General features: G+C 37.9%; 1 pseudogene; it reads right to left on the bottom strand.

Annotated features, from left to right (window-relative positions):
- Window positions 1–20504, bottom strand: part of LOC104221368 (peroxisomal fatty acid beta-oxidation multifunctional protein AIM1-like) — a 43536-nt pseudogene extending 23032 nt beyond the window's left edge.
- Between the last annotated feature and the right edge of the window lie 1443 nt (window positions 20505–21947).

Raw genomic sequence — 21947 nt, forward strand, 5'->3', positions numbered from 1 at the left:
TATTTGCTTTATTTTATCATTTATATTAATTCAAAGTATAAATTCTCTCGTACTATCTTTGTCCCCCTCTTTCTAAATTATTTTCTCTAATAAGTATGATATTTTATTTAATTTTTTCATTTAGTATTTTATTCAATAATGGACAAAAATAACAGTGCATATGATCAAACTATATAGTACTTCACAAAAATGTTACGGTATTTGTATTACTAAACTTCTAGTAATTATTATTTTGTTGAAGCTTTTAACCTTTAAAAAAATTATTTTTATTGTATATTTGTTTAAAATTCAGAAAACTTAGTCTAAAACAGTTACTTTGGATTATCCATTATGAAATAAATAAATTATTAAATATATCTACATTCTAAGCTTTAGGTTAAAACCTTAAAATATATTCTTCAACTCATTAAAAAGTATTGAATTCTTAAAATAAATTAAAACTGCACATTAGATTACGGTAGGATATATTCTTTTCACTCGATACTAGAAAAGGAATCCAAATGCTATAGATATCAAAATTCTTTACTTTCCAAATAAAAAAATACAGTTAGAAAATATTAGTACAATGATTGAACTTTATTTATTTTAATTTAATTTTAATAAATGGAATTTAATATATAGTTCTTAAGTGAGATATTTTTTTATTTGACAATCTCCCACAAACTCTTTAAGATTGCCAAGTGGCTTTATAGTAGCTTACCACTTGGTTTAACCATAATGCAAACTTTCTTGCTTTAATTTATATATAGATATAGATTTGACAATCTCCTACAAACTCTTTAAGATTGCCAAGTGACTTTATAGTAGCTTGCCACTTGGTTTAACCATAATTCAAACTTTCTTGCTTTAATATATATATAGATACATATATTGTTAGTTGTTCACAAACTCTATTCGAATGACATGATTTTGTGATTGTTCAATTGTACATCAAACTCAATCATATTGACATGACTTTGTATTAATTACATTCGACCTATTTGTTAGATTGTTCACAATCTCTACCCAGTTTGTATGTTGTGCTTGTTTAACTGTTCACCGAACCCTACCAGATTGGCTTGACTTTGTGTTATCTAAAATTGACTTATCTGTTAAATTGTTCATCAAAATCTACTCGATCGGCATAATATTTTTTGTTTTGTTCAACAAAGTATTCTTCAAAATCGCAATTTTAATTTCAATCAAACCACCTCAAATCTACTCCAAATAATCTCAAATTTGAAACAAAACCTCTAAATACCAGCATAAATGATCCCCAATCACCAATTTAATCAAATAACATCAAATCAAAAAGATTCACTTTGTCTTATTCAACACTTTTTGAGGACCAATTTGGAGATTTGAGATTTTAAAAGTAAATTGCTAAATTGGCGTTTGAAAAAAAAATGCACAAATTATAAATATTAAATAATTTTAATAATAATCGATTATTGACTTCCAATTTTACTCCCAAATAGGAATTCAAAACTTCTAATATTGAAGAACTATATTCTTGGTGAAGAAGAAACCAAATTCTGTAACAAAGTAAAAATAAAGATAATATTTAAAGGCCAATCCCTTAATGGGACAACCTGTGCAATTTTGTGGTAATTTGTCATCCCTAATATTTCTAGAATTTAGTGGCTTATCTTCTCTAATTAACTACCTAAGTGCTATATACTAAATGCACTTTATTGCAACACCAACCCAATGGAGGAGAATTTTGACTACGGCCACATAAGTAATATTGGGAATTCAAAACCTATTTTCCCCATATATATATATATATATATGCAGTTACTCCCTCCGTTATCCGTTAGTTGTTGTGCATACGTAATTGTTTTTATATAATTATCAATTTAACAAATCAAGAGAATTTTGTTTTCCAACTTTGCCCTTACTCAAATTAAGAGATAGATAAAGATTAAAGAATTAATGAGGGATAAAGTAGTCAAATTACACTCATAATTAATTTTTTTTTAAGATTGTGCAAAGTTTTATCCTGACAACTAAATAAGAACGGAGGATTTCATTCCATCTTAAATACATACAGAATACAAATACGGAAGAAAAACTAATTTCGATATATAAATTAAGCATGATAAAATCTTATATGTGATTGATCTTTTAAAAAAAAAAAAAAACACTCACCAGTCAAAACTATAGCTTTGATATCGCTTCGTTTTACTGCCTCTTGATATTGTGCTTTTAAGCCAGCTATCACTGTGTAGGCATATAAATTTTATTGAAATTAAATTCATAAAATAATTTGGACTATATTTTAAATTCAAAATATATTGATATAAATAAAGATATGAGCTAATATAATTGAATTAATTATATAAGCCCAATATAAATGGATTAAATAAATAAGTCTTAATCCATTGGGCTAGAGTGATGAGCCCACTTCATCAAGCCCAAGATGTCATCTTTCTAGAGGCCCAGTTTGGTGCCATGTGTCAAATGACGTGGCACGCCAAGTCAAACGAAAGAGCCAATAGGATCGTGCCATGTGTCAATATGACAAGGCATGCCCAGTCACACTAAAAGGCCAGTGAAATCGCGCCACGTGTGCAAGTGACATGTTCTGGCCAATCAAATGCGGTCATGTCACACTTCAATTTGATTGGTCGGAAAGAGTTTATTCTTATCATGACTCCTCCTTTCCACAACTATAAATAGGGGTCTTCATAACTCAGAAAAGACACAAGAAGTTATAACAAGAAGCAAGAAAGAGCTCGTAGATCAAACGCTGCAAATTCCTCCACAAGTTTCAAGCTTCAAGTTCAAGTTCACGAAATCAAGTACAAGTTCAAGAACGAAGAACAAATCAAGGTCAAGTTCAAGCAATCAAGCTCAAGCTCAAGAACAAGATCATCGTTCGAGGCAATAAATACATATTCAAGATCAAGCTCAAAGACCCTTGAATTTATTTACTATTAGAAGGAAGAATCAGAGGATTCATAGAGATTGTAACACTCAAATATTTCAAATAAATACTACGATTGTTGCAATATTTTCGGTCTTGATTTTATTTTCTCGACGCAAATTTATTGTCTACAAATTCTGGCACGCCCAATCAAGTCCTACGAGTTGAATACAAGTCCTAGCCGCGATTGATCTCAATTCCAAATAGCATTTTCAATTGCTTTTGGATTCCTGCGAAGACCAATCCTATTAAGAAGTAACAATGCAGTAGCCGAATCCAACATGAAAAATAATTGCAATATCCCACATCGGTATTTGTCCTCTCGCAGCTGCCTTTTGATATCTATATAAACCCCAGTACGTATTTGTTTAGCATCAATTCACAGTATTTGCAAGCCACTTGAGTCTAGTTTTATAGACTTGGAAGCATTAATGTGAAGGTAATTTCTTCTTTTTTTCTTATGCTTTTCTTGTTTTGTTGTCTTTTTTTTAGTTATGTGCTTTTGTTTAACAAGATGATCCACGCATGAAGAAGACAATCTTGGGGTGTGAGGGGATGAATATTCATCCTTGCCCGAATATCGGAGAGATTACTCTCATGACCCGACTACCGGAGAGATTACTCTCAATATGGCCCGACTACCGGAGAGATTAATCTCAATATGGCCCAACTACCGGAGAGATTACTCTCAATGTGACCCGATTACCGGAGAGATTACTCTCAAAATGATCCGACTACCGGAGAGATTACTCTCAATGTGACCCGATTACCAGAGAGATTACTCTCAATGTGGCTCGACTATCGGCAAGGCTAACTTAAGGTGCAAAGGGACTCATATGTCCACCTTAAGATTGGAAAGTTATAGTTCCTTTTAAGGACAAACCCGCGAAGATGCCAACTTAAGGTGCAAAGGGACTCATATGTCCACCTTAAGATTGGAAAGTTATAGTTCCTTTTAAGGACAAATCCGCGAAGAGGCCAACTTAAGGTGCAAAGTGACTTATATGTCCACCTTAAGATTAGAAAGTTATAAAGCTTCAACTCGAAGACGACATCAACTTGAACACTTGGAAAACTTTGAAGATTTGGCGGACTTTGCAGACTTCAGCTCGAAGATTCGGAAGGCTTAAACAATTCAACTTTAAGATCGACGAATTTGAAGACTGAAACTTGAAGACCGAAAGACTTGAAGACTTCAACTTGGGGGCCTAAATATTTCAACTTTAAGACCGACGAACTTGAAGACTTCAACTTTGAGACTTGGAGGGCCTAAATATTTCAACTTGAAGATCGGCGAATTTGAAGACTTCAACTTGAAGACCGACGGACTTGAAGACTTCAACTTTGAGACTTGGAGGGCCTAAATATTTCAACTTGAAGATCAACGAATTTGAAGACTTCAACTTGAAGACCGACGGACTTGAAGACTTCAACTTTGAGACTTGGAGGGCCTAAATATTTCAACTTGAAAATCAGCGGATTTGAAGACTTCAATTTGAAGACCGACGAGGTTGAAGACTTCAACTTTGAGACTTGGAGGGCCTAAATATTTCAACTTGAAGATCATTGGATTTGAAGACTTCAACTTGAAGACCAACGGGGTTGAAGGTTTCAACTTGGGGATTTCAACTTGAATACACTTGAAGACTTCAACTTGGAGACTTCGAGGGCTTAAATATTTCAGCTTCTCTTTTGCTTTACATTGTTCGACTTTTATCTTAGTCGCATAATTTTCAGTTTTACGTGCTTGTAACAAATGATTCATATCTTGCCATGGGAGAGTCCAAATAATGAACCGTTTGATGACTTCAATATCTAAGATATATCCAATACTCAGAATCAAAAACCATCAGAATCGCGCCGGATAATATTTTGAAACCAACTTTAGATTTCGCCATGTTAAAAATTTCAGATTTGCGCAGTATCACCAAAAAATTCATATCTCGGTGTAGAAATATCGAAATTGCAAACCGTTTGATTTCAAGAAAACTAGACTTCAAGATTTAGAACATATCCAAAATTCTCAATCAAACAACTTCTGAATCGCCCCAGATAATATTTCGAAATCAACTTTATATTGCACCACGCTATCAATTCCAGATTTGCGCAGTCTCACCAAAAAATTCATATCTTGGTGTAGAAATATCGAAATTGCAAAACCGTTTGATTTCAAGAAAACTAGACTTCAAGATTTAGAATATATCCAAAATTCTCAATCAAACAACTTCGGAATCGTCCCAGATAATATTTTGAAATCAACTTTACATTGCACCACGCCATCAATTCCAGATTTGCGCAGTGTCACAAAAATTCATATCTTGGTATGAAAGCCTCGAGATCGGAAGATATCTTACTTGTCATCAATCGAAATTTAAGAGCCATATTCACACAAATATCTTGAGTTCAAGTCTCACTGAATTTGAAACGTTGTGCCAAGCAATCCTTTCCTTATACTTGTATTTCCTTTTGATGCCTCTCTTCTCTTCCCCTTTTTTTTATAAGGCAGAGGGTGGACTTGGAGACCAACAAACTTGAAGGTTTGGCGAACCTGAAGACATAGAGAATCCATGGACTTCAATGTAAATACTTGACATCCTCCTAAAATCTGCCGATCGAAGATATCAATTTACCATGGAGGGTTGCCCTCTTTAAATCAAATGAGGTCAAAGTTCAGTAGGAGGATGGCATTTCAGCTTGATATTACATTCCTTCATACTTCGTTCGAACAACAATTGGGGCAATATGTATCCTTTGAACTTATGCGACTGAACTTAGAATGAAACTCTAAACTGCCTACGTACCTCGGTGAAGAGGATCAAGTCATACCGTAGTTCAGACTGGGTAATTTTTTTTTACATCCTAACTTTTTCCTAGGCCGCCTCTTTCGAGATTTTCAACCTAGCGGACTTTTTTTTTACATCCTAACTTTTGCCTAGGCCGCCTCTTTCAAGATTTTCAACCTAGCGGACTTTTTTTTTACATCCTAACTTTTTCCTAGGCCGCCTCTTTCGAGATTTTCAACCTAGCGGACTTTTTTTTTGGGCCGTACACAGTTTATACTCTTGCGGGCCAGGAGTGTAGCAACATACAGTTAGGCTCGTGCATCAAGGAGCATTGCAATTTCAAGGATAATACTTTTTCAAAAACTTGCCATTGATAGGGCCGATCCCCATACCATCTGCATCAACCAGCTTGTAAGCCCCACTTGAGTAAGCTTCTTGTATGATATATGGCCCATCCCATTTTAAAGTGAACTTCCCTACAGGTTTATGAGAAGTAATTACGGGTCTTCATACGACAAGGACTTGATCTCCTACTTGAAAGGATCTCGGGCGAACTCTTTTATTGAAGGAGCGAGATAATCGAGCTTGATAACATTCAAGACTCTATTGAGCTTCCAATCTCTTTTCATCAAGAGCTTCCAACTCTTCTAACCAAATTCGAGCATTTTCTTCATCAGTGATCCCTTCTTGAATAGCCAGTCGTAACGAAGGTATTTGACGCTTACGTGGCAAGACGACTTCGACTCCATAAATAAGGAGTCGCCTGTGTTGGCGTGCGGTGAGTCATCCTATATGCCCATAGAGCTTCTTCCATACGGTCATTCCAATCTCATTTGGATTTGGAGATGACTTTCTTTAACAAGTTGCATAGAGTCATGTTGAATGCCTCAGCTAGACCATTGGCGGCAGCATTGTACATCGAAGAGTTACGTTGCTTGAAGCCAAAGAGATCACAAATCTTGTTCATCTACCTATTATCGAATGGATTTCCATTATCCGTTACTATGTAACGAGGAATGCCAAAGCGATAAATAATGTTTACTCGGATGAAACTTGCAACATTTTCCTTCTTTACTTCCTTAAGAGCAATAACTTCAACCTATTTTGAGAAGTAGTCAGTTGCAGCCAAGATTTATAGATGCCCACCAGAAGACTTTGGCAGTGGTCCAACAACATCCAATCCCCAAGCGTCAAATGGCTAGGATGCAACAGTCGGGTGCAACACTTTAGGAGGTTGATGAATAAAATTCTCATGGAATTGACAAGCCTTGCATCTTCGAGCGTAGTCTAAGCAATCTTTTACCATCGTTGGCCAATAATATCCCATCCTTTTTATATGGAAGTGGAGCTTTGGTCCAGACTGGTATGACCCACATACCCTAGAATGTGCCTCTTGCAAAGCTTGGAGAGCTTCTTCTTCTCTTAGGCATCACAAGAGTACTCCCTCGAACGACCTTCTGTATAGAGTATCCTTGTAGTAAAGGAAACGAGGTGCACGACGACGGATTTCAGTCCTGCTCCTCGGATTTTCTGGAAGTATCCCATAGCATAAGTAGTCAATAATGGTTTGTCTCCATTCTTCTTTCTCAACTTCAGAAACAACAATAAGATACTTGAGTTCGTTTTCTTCACCTTCAGCCTCATTTGGCGGCGGTACTAACCATTTTGGCAGAAGGTAACTTGCGCTTGGTCAGACAGGGCTAATGATGAGGCTAGAGCAGCTAAAGCATCAGCTTTCTTATTTTCTTTCCTTGGCACATGCTGAATAGTCACATCACCTAGCCACCCCATCAACTTTTTAGCGTAATCATGATATGGGCATAGTTCAGGCTTCTTGACCTCGTAACTACCCAAAAGCTGATTGACCACTAACTGGGAGTCACCAAAGACTTGCAATTGCAATTGCTTCATATCAACGGCCATTTCAAGCCCAATAATTAATTCTTGATATTCAGCAACATTGTTGGAACAGAGTTATGTCAAGGTGAAGGAGTAGGCAAGACTTCACCTTGGGGAGTGACAAATACTACGCCAGCCCCGGCTCCCCCACGATGCACATCACCATCAAAGTACATCTTCCATGGAGGTTGAACTTCAACGACCATTGTGTCCTCATCAGGTAGTTCATCAGTTAGCTCCCATTCATTAGGTATTGGATGATCTGCCAAGAAGTCTGCCAATGCTTGTCCTTTTACAGCCTTTTGAAGGATGTACAAAATCTCGAATTGTTGAAATTAGAGGTACCATCTCTCTAGTCGATCACTAAGAACAGGTTTTGACATCACGAGCTTGATAGGGTTTGCTTTAGAAACAAGACGGACAACATGAGCTTGAAAGTAGTGCTTTAACTTTTGAATTGAAAAGACTAGCTCCAAACACAACTTTTCAATTGGCGAATAATTCAGCCCGTTAGGTGTCATCATCCTTCTCAAGTAGTAAAGAGAGTTTTCTTTACCCTCACTATTTTCTTGGGCCAATAGTGCTCCAACAGACCTTTCCTGCGCTGCAATGTATAGTATCAGTGGCTTTCCAGGTATAGGAGCTACTAAAACTGGAGGCTTCATCAAGTAGGTTTTGATACTTTCGAAGGCATTGCTACAAGATTGGTCCCACTTGAAAGGAACGCCTTTCTTCATGAGGCAACTAAACGGTTGGCACCTCCCAACCAGGTTTGATATGAATCTTCTAAGGTATGCTAGCTTTCCTTGTAGACTTTTCAATTCATGGATATTTCGAGGCTCAGGCATTTTCAAAATGGCATCTACTTTGGCTTGATCAATTTCGATCCCTCATTGTCGGAGAATGAAACCAAGGAACTTTCCAGAAGTAACTCCAAAGGCACATTTCAATGGATTCATCCTAAGTTGGTATCTCCGGAGAAATTCAAATACCATCCTCAAGTCTTTCATGTGGTCGCCCTTCTATCTTGATTTCACCCCCAAGTCATCAACATAGCATTCGACATTCTTATGGAGAATATCATCGCAAATATTCTTCATAGCCCTTTGGTAAGTAGGACCAACGTTCTTCAAGCCAAAAGGCATTACCTTGTAGCAATAAATACCCTTTGGGGTACGGAATACAGTAAGCTATTCATCCTTTGGTGCTATGCGTATTTGGTTATAACCCGACGAACCGTCCATAAATGGCATTGCCTCATACCCAGTAGTAGCATCGATCATCAGTTCTGGAATGGGAAGCGGTAACTCATCTTTTGGACACGCATTTTTAAGATCCCTAAAGTCAACGCACACTCGAATCTGGCCATTTTTCTTCCTTACAGGGACAATACTTGAAATCCATGTTGGGTACTTAACTTCACGAATAAATCCAGCTTCGATGAGTTTGTTAACTTCTGTTTCAATCAAGGGAACCAAGTCTGGCCTAAAACGCCTTTGAGCTTGTTTAATAGGACTAGCACCATTTTTGACTGCAAGGTGATGGAATGCTACTTTCGGGTCCAAGCCAGGCATCTCTTTGTAACTCCAAGCAAATACATCCCTAAACTCTTTGAGTAATTCAATATAAGTGCTCTCTTCTTCAGCTTCAAGTAAAGCACTTAGGTAGGTGGGTCTTGGTTCTTCATCGGTGCCAAGGTTAACTTCTCTTAAGGCATCAACTGTCGTCTTCACTCATTCTTCAAGTTCAGGTGGAGCATCTTTAGCATCTTCATCTTCTTGAGGGTCCCCATCATTGAAGGATATGTGATAACATGGCGAAACATCCTCCAACTCCGCATTATCTTCCATCAAAAATGGAATGCCATTCTTGATTTGTCCAGTAACAAGATACGAAGAACCTACACTTTCTTCGTCTTCATCACATTCCTTAGTATAGACCACAATATATGGTTTACCTTCAGTACTTCTTTACATGAAACCATAAGTTTTGTTTGTCGCCTCATTCTAGGAGGAACCAAACTTTGGAAATCCTTAGAGATCTCCTGGATTTTGGGAGAAACGGGTGTTCTTATGCTTTAAAAATTTCTCCGGAACTTGTTCCCCTTCTTTAGTGGACCCAATCATTAAAACACGGAGGTACTCACAGGTGATCTTTCAATTCGATCAAAGACAGAAGGTTTGTTAGAAGCGGCTGATTCATCTTCTACAGTGATATAGTTGTTGCTTGCCCTTCTTATTGAGATGCACACTGGTGACAGTTGCTTGTATCCCAAACCTTCACGTGGTTGCCTCATTACAACTTCTGGTTGGAGCTTACCTAACTTTGACGGCTCATTGGGATTGTATCCAGTTTTTGCAAAATAGCTTGTAAGCGTTAGGGTCAAAACCTTCATCTGTTCGCTTTGTAGGGAGTGCCACATTCTGCAAACGATTTTGGGCTACAAACCTTGCAAGTGGCATTGAGGATGACTTTACTGCCTCAATTCGTTTGACTGGAAGAGTTAACTCCTTTAGCATGTTGGCTTGGCGATTAGATGATTCACTTTCATCTTTCTTCCTTTTAGGGATATATTGGAGTGCCGGACTTACTTTCTTGCCACAAGACGTAACATTCCCTCTATAAGACATATTCGTGTTGGGTTGTACCTCTTTACTAGCAGCTTTGGCTTTACCAGTAGTCACCTCTTCTATTTTAGTTGAGGGCTCTTTATTCTTGCTTTTCATGCCATCATCAATTTTCAGCTCCTTCACAATGCGGTTCTTCAAATAGAACTTTGCATCAGCAAAGTGTGACTCAACCTCGGTGAATGGATCATCATCAGCACTACCATCTTCTCGACTTCACCCTCGTAGTATTTTAAACATTGATGGTAGGTAGATGTAACTACTTTATTCTTATGTATCCAAGGCCTCCCAAGCAAAACATGTATGAAGTCTTCGTGTCGATCACGTGCAGCCATGCACTTGATTGCATATCTTCAATAGTGATTCCCAGCCTGATCGCGCCTATGGCTCTTTTCCCCCCTTGGTTGAATCCTTGGATCATCACACAACTTTCTGAGAGTTCGTTCATGGGAATACCAAGTTATTTCAAAGTGTGGATTGGCAAAATGTTCACTGAGGATCCTCCATCAACCAAAATCCGATTTACCCTTTCATCGCGCATATAGCCAACCAGGTAAAATGGGCGGTTATGAGGAGTGTCACCTAGCAAAAGATCGTCATTTGTGAACGTGACCTTTTCCTCACAAGCATTAACTTCTTGAGGAGTGGACTCGATGGGCTTTTCCGAAGATGGTGCCAATGGTAGGTCATCACTCTTTTCTTCCCCTTTATCAGCATGGCAACAAGAGGCATCAATGCCCTTATGAGAAATCTTTGTGGGGAACCAACTTGGTAAAAACTCCTCCAAGGTCACTGGATTTCGTGGCTTTTGAGAATGGTGCATCTCCACTTTTGCTTTTTTCAAATGCCTAACTGGATTCTTTTTCGTTGGTCTTTTTACCATCATCTTCCTTATTGTTGTTCTATTGATTATTTGCAGGTCTCCTTTTGTGGTGCCTACGACGAGTCACCAATGTCCAACCTTCATCATCATCAGATTGATTGACTTCAGCTTTGTCGCTCTCTAGTAATTCTTCATCTTTACTTTCTTTAAAACCACATAAGTCATCCGGACTGAATGAGCCAAAGGTGATAGAGACTTGGTTTGCGCTTGCTTTCTCATCTTCAAGCACGATCTTCTTTTTGCGAGCCAAATCCATGACTTTATCCTTTAAGACAAAGCACTTCTCCAGAGGGTGGCTTACAAGTCGATGATATTTGAAGTATTTTGGGTCATTTGTTTTTCCAGCTTCATTTGGTCGCTTCATCTTCAGAAGCTCAATGAGATTTAACTCGAGGAGTTCTTCGAAAATGGCTGGCACATCAGAATCCAGGAATATGTACTCTTTTTCTTGCATTTCTTTTAGAGTCAACTTTCCACTTGGCTTGTCTTGAAAATAAATGGATTTCATACTCTGCTTCTTGCTCACCTTCGTCGTTAACTTCATAGGTGATGTTTTGACATTCATAGCTTCTTTGCTTTCAGACTTGGGTACGAACTTGCCCCACTTCCTGACTTCTTGCTTGTCATTCGCATTGCGAGGTTCATAGATGGGTAGCCTTTCATTTTCAGTAGAGGCCATGCTCAATTCTATGTCGTAGGCACGAGTTGCAAGTTCTTCAAATGTGCTAGGCTTGATACCTTGCAAGATGTAGCGTAATCCCCAATGCATGCCTTGGATGCACATCTATATGCTTGAAGCTTCACTAAGCCTATCTTTGTAGTTGAGGATTGCATTCCTCCAATTATTGATAACGTCGATAACTAGTTCCCCCTTTCGTTGACGAGTATTTGTAAGCTCTATCATACTCACCGTACGTCTTGTGCTATAAAAGCGATTGAGGAATTCTTGCTCTAGTTGATCCCAGCTGTCGATAGATCCAACCTCGAGGTCTGTGTACCAGTTAAAAGCATTTCCTTTTAGCGAGCGGACAAACTGCTTGATGAGGTAATCTCCATAAGTCCCAGCATTATTGCACGTCTCCATGAAGTGCACAACATGTTGCTTTAGGTTACCTTTACCATCAAACTGTTGAAACTTCAGAGGTTGATAACCAGCAGACATCTTCAACATATCTACCCTTGCAGTGTATGGCTTTGCATATGTAAGAGAGGATTTGGCAGCAACTTCATATTTGTTCTTAATGGTTCCTTCGATGAACTCCTTCAGTTGATTGATTGGAATCATCCCTTCAGATGAGACAGGGATAGCCTTAGTGGATGCTGCTTGTTTTGGAGGAGAGTCACTCTCTAGAACTTCTGGGAGCTTGCCGGGTGCATAGGTGACGTTTTGACATTCATAGCTTCTTTGCTTTCAGACTTGGGTACGAACTTGCCCCACTTCCTGACTTCTTGCTTGTCATTCGCATTGCGAGGTTCATAGATGGGTAGCCTTTCATTTCCAGTGGAGGCCATGCTCAATTCCATGTCGTAGGCACGAGTTGCAAGTTCTTCAAATGTTCTAGGTTTGATACCTTGCAAGATGTAGTGCAATCCCCAATGCATGCCTTGGATGCACATCTATATGCCTGAAACTTCACTAAGCCTGTCTTTGTAGTTGAGGATTGCATTCCTCCAATGATTGATAAAGTCGATAACTAGTTCCCCCTTTCGTTGACGAGTATTTGTAAGCTCTATCATACTCACCGTGCGTCTTGTGATATAAAAGCGATTGAGGAATTCTTGCTCTAGTTGATCCAAGCTGTCGATAGATCCAACCTCGAGGTCTGTGTACCAGTCAAAAGCATTTCCTTTTAGGAGCGGACAAACTGCTTGATGAGGTAATCTCCATAAGTCCCAGCATTGTTGCACGTCTCCATGAAGTGCGCAACATGTTGCTTTAGGTTACCTTTACCATCAAACTGTTGAAACTTCAGAGGTTGTTAGCCAGCAGACATCTTCAACATATCTACCCTTGAAGTGTACGACTTTGCATATGTAAGGGAGGATTTGGCAGCAACTTCATATTTGTTCTTAATGGTTCCTTTGATGAACTCCTTCAGTTGATTGATTGGAATCATCCCTTCAGATGAGACAGGGATAGCCTTAGTGGATGCTGCTTGTGTTGGGGGAGAGTCACTCTCTAGAACTTCTGCGAGCTTGCCGGGTGCATAGGTAGATTCTTCTTCCATCAAGATTCCCACCCTATCTGTTAGCTTGTCAATTCTAGCCTCTTGATTTTGCATGCATTTGGTCAAGCCAGCGATTGCTTCCGTCATGTTTGCCAACTGTTCCTCCATAGATGAAGTGTTTGTCAACATGGCTTGCATGATTGTCGTGGATGACGGAGAGTAGCATGGATTTTCACACAGATTGATCCTTGATTGGCTCATGCTATGTGATGTAAGTGGGGAGGATCCATCGTTTGAAGCATCATCATCTTCCTTCACAGCAGAGTGCTTGGAGCCGGAGAGGTCAAGTAGAGCAAGAGTTTTCTTGATCTTTTCAACAACATCGCTTCCCCCTTCAGATGCGTTTGTGGAAGATCTTGCTCCTTTTGAGGATGAAGATCCGAAAACAGGGGTTGATGCGGACGACACTTGGGGTGCTTGTTGTCCTAAAGAGCTTGCTTTGCTCCTTGTAACTGGTTTGAAGCTTCCAAAGGTGACATCGGGGATGCTTTCCACATCAGCATAGAACCTGGAGTTAGCAACCTTGGTGGATGTTGATCTGGAGTTGATTTTCTTCGAAGCCATTTCAATGTTCTTAAACTATGGTAATTGAAAAGTTGAGATGAGAGGTAGAGATTGTCCCACTGGGCGTGCCAGAATTTGTAGACAATAAATTGCGTCGAGAAAATAAAATCAAGACCGAAAATATTGCAACAATCGTAGTATTTTATTTCGAATATTTGAGTGTTACAATCTCTTTGAATCCTCTGATTCTTCCTTCCAATAGTAAATAAATTCAAGGGCCTTTGAGCTTGATCTTGAATATGTATTTGTTGCCTTGAATGATGATCTTGTTCTTGAGATTGATCTTGATTGCTTGAACTTGACCTTGATTTGTTCTTCGTTCTTTAACTTGCACTTGATTTCTTGAACCTGAACTTGAAGCTTGAAACTTGTGGAGGAATTTGCAACGTTTGATCCACGAGCTCTTTCTTGCTTCTTGTTATAACTTCTGGTGTCTTTTCTGAGTTATGAAGACCCCTATTTATAGTTGTGGAAGGGAGGAGTCATGATAAGAACAAACTCTTTCCGACCAATCAAATTGAAATGTGACGTGACCGCATTTGATTGGCCAGAACATGTCACTTGCACACGTGGCGCGATTTCATTGGCCTTTTAGTATGGCTGGGCATGCCTTGTCATTTTGACACATGGCACGATCCTATTGGATCTTTTGTTTGACTTGGCGTGCCACACCATTTGACACGTGGCACCAAACTAGGCCTCTAGAAAGATGAAATCTTGGGCTTGATGAAGTGGGCTCATCACTCTAGCCCAATTAAATGGGCTAGCCCAATGGATTAAGACTTACTTATTTAATCCATTTATATTGGACTTATATAATTAATTCAATTATATTAGCCCATATCTTTATTTGGACCAATATATCTTGAATTTAAAATATAGTCCAAATTATTTTATGAATTTAATTTCAATAAAATTTATATGCCTACACACTGTTTTCAATTGATCAAAGAAAATGAAAATAATTAAAGGCTCAACTCAAGTAAGTGTCTGTGTGTGTCTTTGAGGAAAAAGAAAGACTCTGTATGCGCGAATATATATATATATATATATATATATATATATATATATATATATATATATATATATATATATATATATTATTTACTATTTTCATTTATCTAAGAGTTATAGTCTGATCAATATTTGAAGTTAAAACTGGTATGTATTGATTCATACTAAGTAAAATTTTAAAAATTTACACACTACAAGATAAGTAGTGTAAATTGGAATTTTCGTCATATCAAAACAGCCAAAGAATATATCTTAAAATGTTAGTCAATTTATACTATAAATTGAATAAAGTAAAGGAAAAAAGTGAAAAATAGTTTTGATGGAATGAAGTTTTTATTCATCTCCAAACCAGAGATCTATAGAGCAACTATCTATTCTTCTACCTATATAATGAAACTGTACAATTCCTTCCTATCTATCTATACATTTATTCTATCCATATTCTATCTTTCCCTTTTATTCTCTTGTTTAATACTTCTACAATTCGAACCTTGCATTCTTCCTTGATTTGCTCACACACATTATGTGGTCTAGGCACTGAATTCTTCCATACAGCTTCATTCCTACCTTTCCATACATAGTAGTTGGTTGCTGCTAAAGCTGCATATGCAAACTCTCTGATCAGTTTTACAACCATCTTCCTTGCCACTCTTCTCCATAATAGCTGTCCCTCCAAGTTTGTGACTCTGATTTTTAGCCATTCCAATATTATGCCAATACATCTACTGGAGAACTGATATTCATAGAAAAGGTTTTCTATAGTTTCTTATTTATCCCCACACAACATACATAGGCCATCAGTATTTACACCTCTACTCCTAGCCTATCCTTAGTGAGCAGCTTCTTCTGCATAGTCAACCAACAAATGAAGCTGTGTTTTGGCATGTTCTGTTTACTCCATACCTATCTTCTCCATGGATATTTGTCTAGGGACCCTTTCAACCATTCATATCCTTTTTTTATTGTATATTTTCCTATACTTGACTGCCACCCCTTGTTTACATAACCTGTTGCCAGTTTGTTTCTAACAATACATATTTTCTTCCAGTACCAGCTACTGTCATTTGCTGCTTTATACTTCCACCATTCTACATCTTTAAGGTAAATATGGTTTATCCACTTGACCCATAATGAGTCAGTTTTTTGAGTGATATCCCACACATATTTCCCTATCACAGCCTCATTCCATGCTACACAGTCCTTTATTCCTATTCCTCCTTCCTGTTTTGGTCGGCACACAAGGTCCCAGGCTACTAAGGGCACTCTATTTGTTTCCACTTTGCCATCCCACAAGTAGTTCCTACACATTTTTGTAATACTTTTTAAGACTGCTTTGGGCAGTATGAAAATTGAAGCCCAATACGTATGTATGTGCATCAAGACTGCATTTATCATTTGCACTCGACCTGCATATGATAGATTCCTTGAAATCCAACTATTTATTCTGTTAGCCATCTTATCAACTAGTACCTGACAATCCACTTTTGAGATCTTCTTTGAGGAAATTGGGACTCCTAAATATTTGAATGGGAGTCTGCCCTTGCTATACCTTGTCATTTCACATAAATCCTTGATTTCTTTTGCTTCCATGTTCACTTCAAATATATTTGACTTCCCTGCATTTGTTGTTAGCCCAGAAGAGTTAGTGAGTGTTTGTAATCCTCTCTGTAATAGCATCACTGATTGGATTTTCCCTTTGCAAAAGAGAAGAACATCATCCGCAAATCATAAATGATTCAGCTGCAAGCTTCTACATTTGGTGTGGAATCTAAACCCCTCCATCTGTGTTACATGCTTCATTATCCTTGAGAAGTACTCCATATATATTACAAAGAGTAGAGGAGATATTGGATCTCCTTGTCTCAGACCCCTCTTACTTTTTATATTTCCATAGAATCCTCCATTGATTGCCACTGTATATTGTGGTGTTGAGATGTATTCCATGATCCACCTAATGAATTTCATAGGAAAGTTTAGAGCGTGTAGCATTTCTTCCACAAACTCACACTCTATTGAATCATAGGCCTTCTTGAGATCTATTTTAATCAGGCAACTTTTTGTTGCTGCCTTCCTCTTGTATAGCCTAACCAAGTCTTGACATATTAGAATATTCTGTATGATTGTTCTCCCTGCTACAAAAGCAATTTGGTTTTCTGAAATTATGTCTGGTAGAATAGTCTTCAATCTGTTGCATAGCATTTTGGAAATGACCTTATAGATTGTATTACAGCATGCAATAGGCCTGAAATCCCCTACTGTCTCTGCATGATTACTTTTAGGTATTACTGTGAAACTGTTCTGTTCATTGTTTTCAACAGTTTCCCTGATTCAAAAAATTCCAGTGCTGCCTCCTTCAGAGCTTTACCTGTTATTTCCCAACTATCTTTAAAAAATTTACTCCTATACCCATCTGGTCCAGGAGCTTTCTCACCATCTATTTTCCACAAAGCTTGTTTGACTTCTTTTTCTGTGAATTCTTCTGTCAGAAATTGTCTTTGCCCCTCTGTTACTATCTTGCCTTCCCTTACCAGTGGACTGTAAACATGTTCTCTCTTGTCTGTAGTAGATCCTAGCAAGTTTGAATAGAATTCCACAAAAACCTCTACTATCTCTTCCACATTTGTCACCCTGTTTCCCTTAGCCTTGATAGATAAGATCCTATTAGCATTTCTTCTTTCCTTCATGTAGCTATGGAAGTACTTGTTGTTTTTGTCACTTTGTTTCAGCCATTGTACTTTACTTTTCTTCCTCAGGAACTGGTCACTTGCTTCCTTGTTTCTCCTGTATCTGCTTGCCAGTTGCTGCTCTCTTTCAATAAGACCTTGGTTTAGGGGATTTTGTTGTGTGTGTTGCTGACATTCCTCCAAATCCTTCTTAGCTTGTTCTTCTTTTCCTTCTATGTTGCTGAATTTTGTTCTGTTTAGTTGCTTTAATACTCCCTTTAATCTGTTTACCTTCCCTACTATTTGGTACATTTTTGTTCCATTAATTTCCTTGTTCCAGCTTTCAGCCACTTTATCTTTGAAATCTGGATCCATACTCCACATGTTGAAATATTTGAAATGCCTATTCCCCATCTGCTTCCTGTTATCCTAACTATGATAGCTGGGCTATGATCATTCAACCCCTCAATCATATAGTGAACAGTTGAGGCAGGTAGTACTGTTATCCATTCAAAATTTACCAGTACTCTATCAATTCTGCTCATTACTCTATCTTCTCTACTCTGTTTGTTGTTCCAAATGTAGAATGCACCAGTAGATTTAAGTTCTTGAAGGCAACATGTATCAACACATTGTCTGAACTCCTTTGTTTCAGCCACTGTTACTTTGCTTCCTATCCTTTCATCAGTATTTAGCACATTATTGAAGTCCCCAATCACTGCCCGTGGGCCCTTATTTCACTTGTATATTTCTTCTATATCCTTCCACAAATTTCTTCTTAAAGCTATATCATTGTATGCATATATCATGGTAACATTAATATTCTCTCTTGTTCCTCTATGCTTGATTGTACTATGAATCAACTGATCTGTAGTTTTTTGAATATCTACCTAAAAAATGTTTGGTTTCCACAGTACCAAATCCTTCCCTTAGGATGCTGAGCCAAATTTGTTGTAAAGGACCACCCCTCACAAAGATTAAGAGAAGCTCTATGAGCTTTAGATCTCTTAATCTTTGTTTCTAGGAGACCAAATAGACTAGCTCCACTGTTGTGCATAAACAGATGTACTTCTCTCTGTTTATCTAGTATGTTTAGTCCCCTTACATTCCAGAATCTTAACTTATCCATTGGGCAGGGGTCTTGCCCCACCCCTCCCATGTCCTGACCCCTTCACCACTGGTTCTCCCTTAGGGTTAGAAGAACTAGCTTTATTCTGCCTCATTTTCTCTATGTCTCCACCTTTGTTGAGCACCTCAAATGTATTCCCTGTTACTATAACCATGGGATTGTTCTGTTGTTTCTCTACCACTTTTCCTTTTGCTTTGTTTTCATCTCTTTTGTTTTCCTTATTCTGAGTAGGGCCTTCTGTTGCTTTCTCTAACACTTTCTCTTTAGTTTTGCCTTCATCACTTGTGTTCTCCTTGTTCTGAATAGGGCCTTCTGTAGTTTTCTCCCCCTGTTCCAGCTGCTTTCTTCTAGTTTTTGCTTCTTCTCTATGTAGTTTCCAACATTCTTGTGACTCATGCCTAAAATATTTACAATTTGGACATAATGTTGGCTTCCATTCATAATACACCTCTTGCTTCACTATTCTCCCCACCTCATTCTCAAACATAACCTGCTTAGGGTATTGCTGATTTATAGATACTTCCACGAGAACTCTGGCAAATGCTAATCTCTCCTTATTTGTAGTAGCTCTATCTGCTTTTAATGGCTTCCCAATCAATCCAACTATTTTTGTTAAGGCATTCTTCCCCCAATACTTGATATCCAAGCCTTTCAGCCTTATCCACACTGGTATTCTATCTACATTTTCCTTACTTACATCCACATCCGGTTCCCAAGGCTTCACTACCATAGGCTTTTTATCAAACATCTGGACTCCATCTTCAATGACTTGAGTTCTACTTTCAACAGTGTGAAATCTAATCAGGAACACTCCTCTGTTTATTTGTGCAATTTTATCTATCCCCAACCCTCCCCATATTCTTCTGAAATATCCATCAATTACAGTCAACGGTGGATTTGATCCCAGTACATAGCATATCACTACTGTTTTCCAGTACACGAGTTCATCCTTGATATCATCCATCGTAATTTTGACATTTTCCCCTGCTATAACCTCGCTATTTAGGTCTAAGCCTTCACTACTTGGTGCTATGCCCACAGTTTTACTCCATGAATTAGTTATCGTATTCAATTGTACCTTGTTTGTTGCATTTATCTCCGTAATTTCCGCCTCCACTCTATCCGCCCAGGATCCATCTGAGTGAATCACCGGAGTTATTGCCGGATTCAATGGAGTCTTCATCACTTGAATTGTGTGCTCTGCATGTGCAATTGGCATTATTGATGATCCTTGGCTGAAACCTAATGGCACAATTCCTTGGATTTCATTGATGTTCCTTGTCTTCTTTGCATCTGCTGACTGTGGAATTCCAGTTCTTCGCGATTGATTATTGGAGTTTTCTACCATGCGTTGTTGCCCTCCCCCTCCATTCTTCGTTCTTCTCGTCATTTCAGTGTTACCTGAGAGGAGAATTCATTCTAGAGATAGAAAGCTTTTTTAGAAAAATAGTTTTGGAACCGATGGAGTAGAATTAATTTAGCGACTGAATATTTATATAGTTATATTGAAGAAGGCCGTCATGAGTTATAATAAAACTTCTAGTCATAGTAACATACATATGCAAGCGTCATCATACCTCAAATAAAGTTTCACACTGAATTAATTTCAGATAAAATGAAGAGATTATTGAGAGATTTTTTTTGGGAGAATACAACATATCTAAGTTTGAGAAAAAAAACTATTATTAAAAGATTGCATATAAAATATTGGAAAAACAATATTAAGTAATTACCTGAAATGGTTAATGCATTAACTGGAGGATTGCAAATACTGATAATAGCAATGCCATCGTTTCCAGTTTCCATCCTCACTTGGGCGTTGGGAGTCATTGCTGCAAAATTAAATTCTGAAACTCGAAGCTCCATTCAATGAGTAACTTGAGAAAGTTTGCACCGGTTACTAAATAAAAAGTTTTCAATAATATATCTTACCAAATAAAAAAGGACTAACTGTTTATCATAGAATTAATAGCTGCTCATGTATTTTGCTCGAAATTAAATGTAAGTTAAGGCTGTATTGTAGTCCGGGCTCGGCTCGGGACCGCGGGCCAAACAGGCCGGTTCAAGCAGACCCGGTCTCTAGTGGTGCATAAGCCCGTAGCGGGCCGGTCCAACCCAAATAGCCCGTGAGACTGGGACCATTAATCAACCGGGCCCAACGGGCTCCAACGACTATTTTTAATTTTTTTTTTTAAAAATGAACAACGGTCAGATTTTTAAAATCTAGCCGTTGACCATCAAAATTCAATCGTTTGGCACTTTAAAAAATAGCCATTTGGCCCCCAAACTTTGTTTTAACCCCAAACTTTTTATAATTATACTTTTTCCCAATTCTCAAAACTATAAATACCCCCCCCCCCTATTCTTTTATTTTTATTCACAAATTTATCAATCTCTCTCAATCTCTCTCTAATTTTCTTCTATAATTGCTTACTTTATTATTGCAATTTCGTGAAAACTTGTGAAGTTGGTGAATTGAAGTATTCAAGTCTTCAACGATATTCAATTTTCAAGAAGTTGTTCGTCAATTCGGTAAACTCGTTCGAACTCTTAAGTTTTAATATTATAGTTTTGTTAGTTTTATTTAGTATAATTATAATTAATATGACATTTTCTTTGAATTTGTTTTTGGTGGTAAGGGTTAGGGAAAATCTAAAATTGGTGAATCTAGTAGCCAAACTACTACTCTTCCCCTAGCTCCCCGACCCAGACCTGTTACCCGTCCTCCTCCACCTATTATTCTTGATAGTGATAATCCTTGTTTTCGATTTTCCGATAGTCAATTTTGCCATGATGTTGCACTAGGACAACAATTAAATGAAGAAGTTATGAATGCTCTTTATCCTAATGAAACTATCTTCGAAAATGATGAGGAAAATGATGATTTAGATGAAACGCAACCGAATTTAGGTGATACACATACTAGTCCTGTTAATAACCCAAATGATGCCCCGCCTGACCCTCCTGTAGTAACCCCTACTTTTAATAGACAACCTGCTAAACGGCCCGAAACATCTCTTGTTTGGCACTTTTTTACTCAACTAAGAGAACAAAATAAGGCTAAATGTAAAACTTATGGGTCTCAACTAGTTCATAAATTTACTGGAGACCGTAGCGGTACGAGTAGTTTGACTAGACACATAAAGACACACCCTAGAGATAAAGCTAGATTTTTACAAATGCAAGTTGCGCAAGAGGGGACAAGTGTAGATACTACGGTTAACCCTAGTACAGGTTCAAATTTAATTC

Source organism: Nicotiana sylvestris, chromosome 8 (genome assembly GCF_000393655.2).
Source record: "Nicotiana sylvestris chromosome 8, ASM39365v2, whole genome shotgun sequence".
NCBI lineage: Eukaryota > Viridiplantae > Streptophyta > Magnoliopsida > Solanales > Solanaceae > Nicotiana > Nicotiana sylvestris.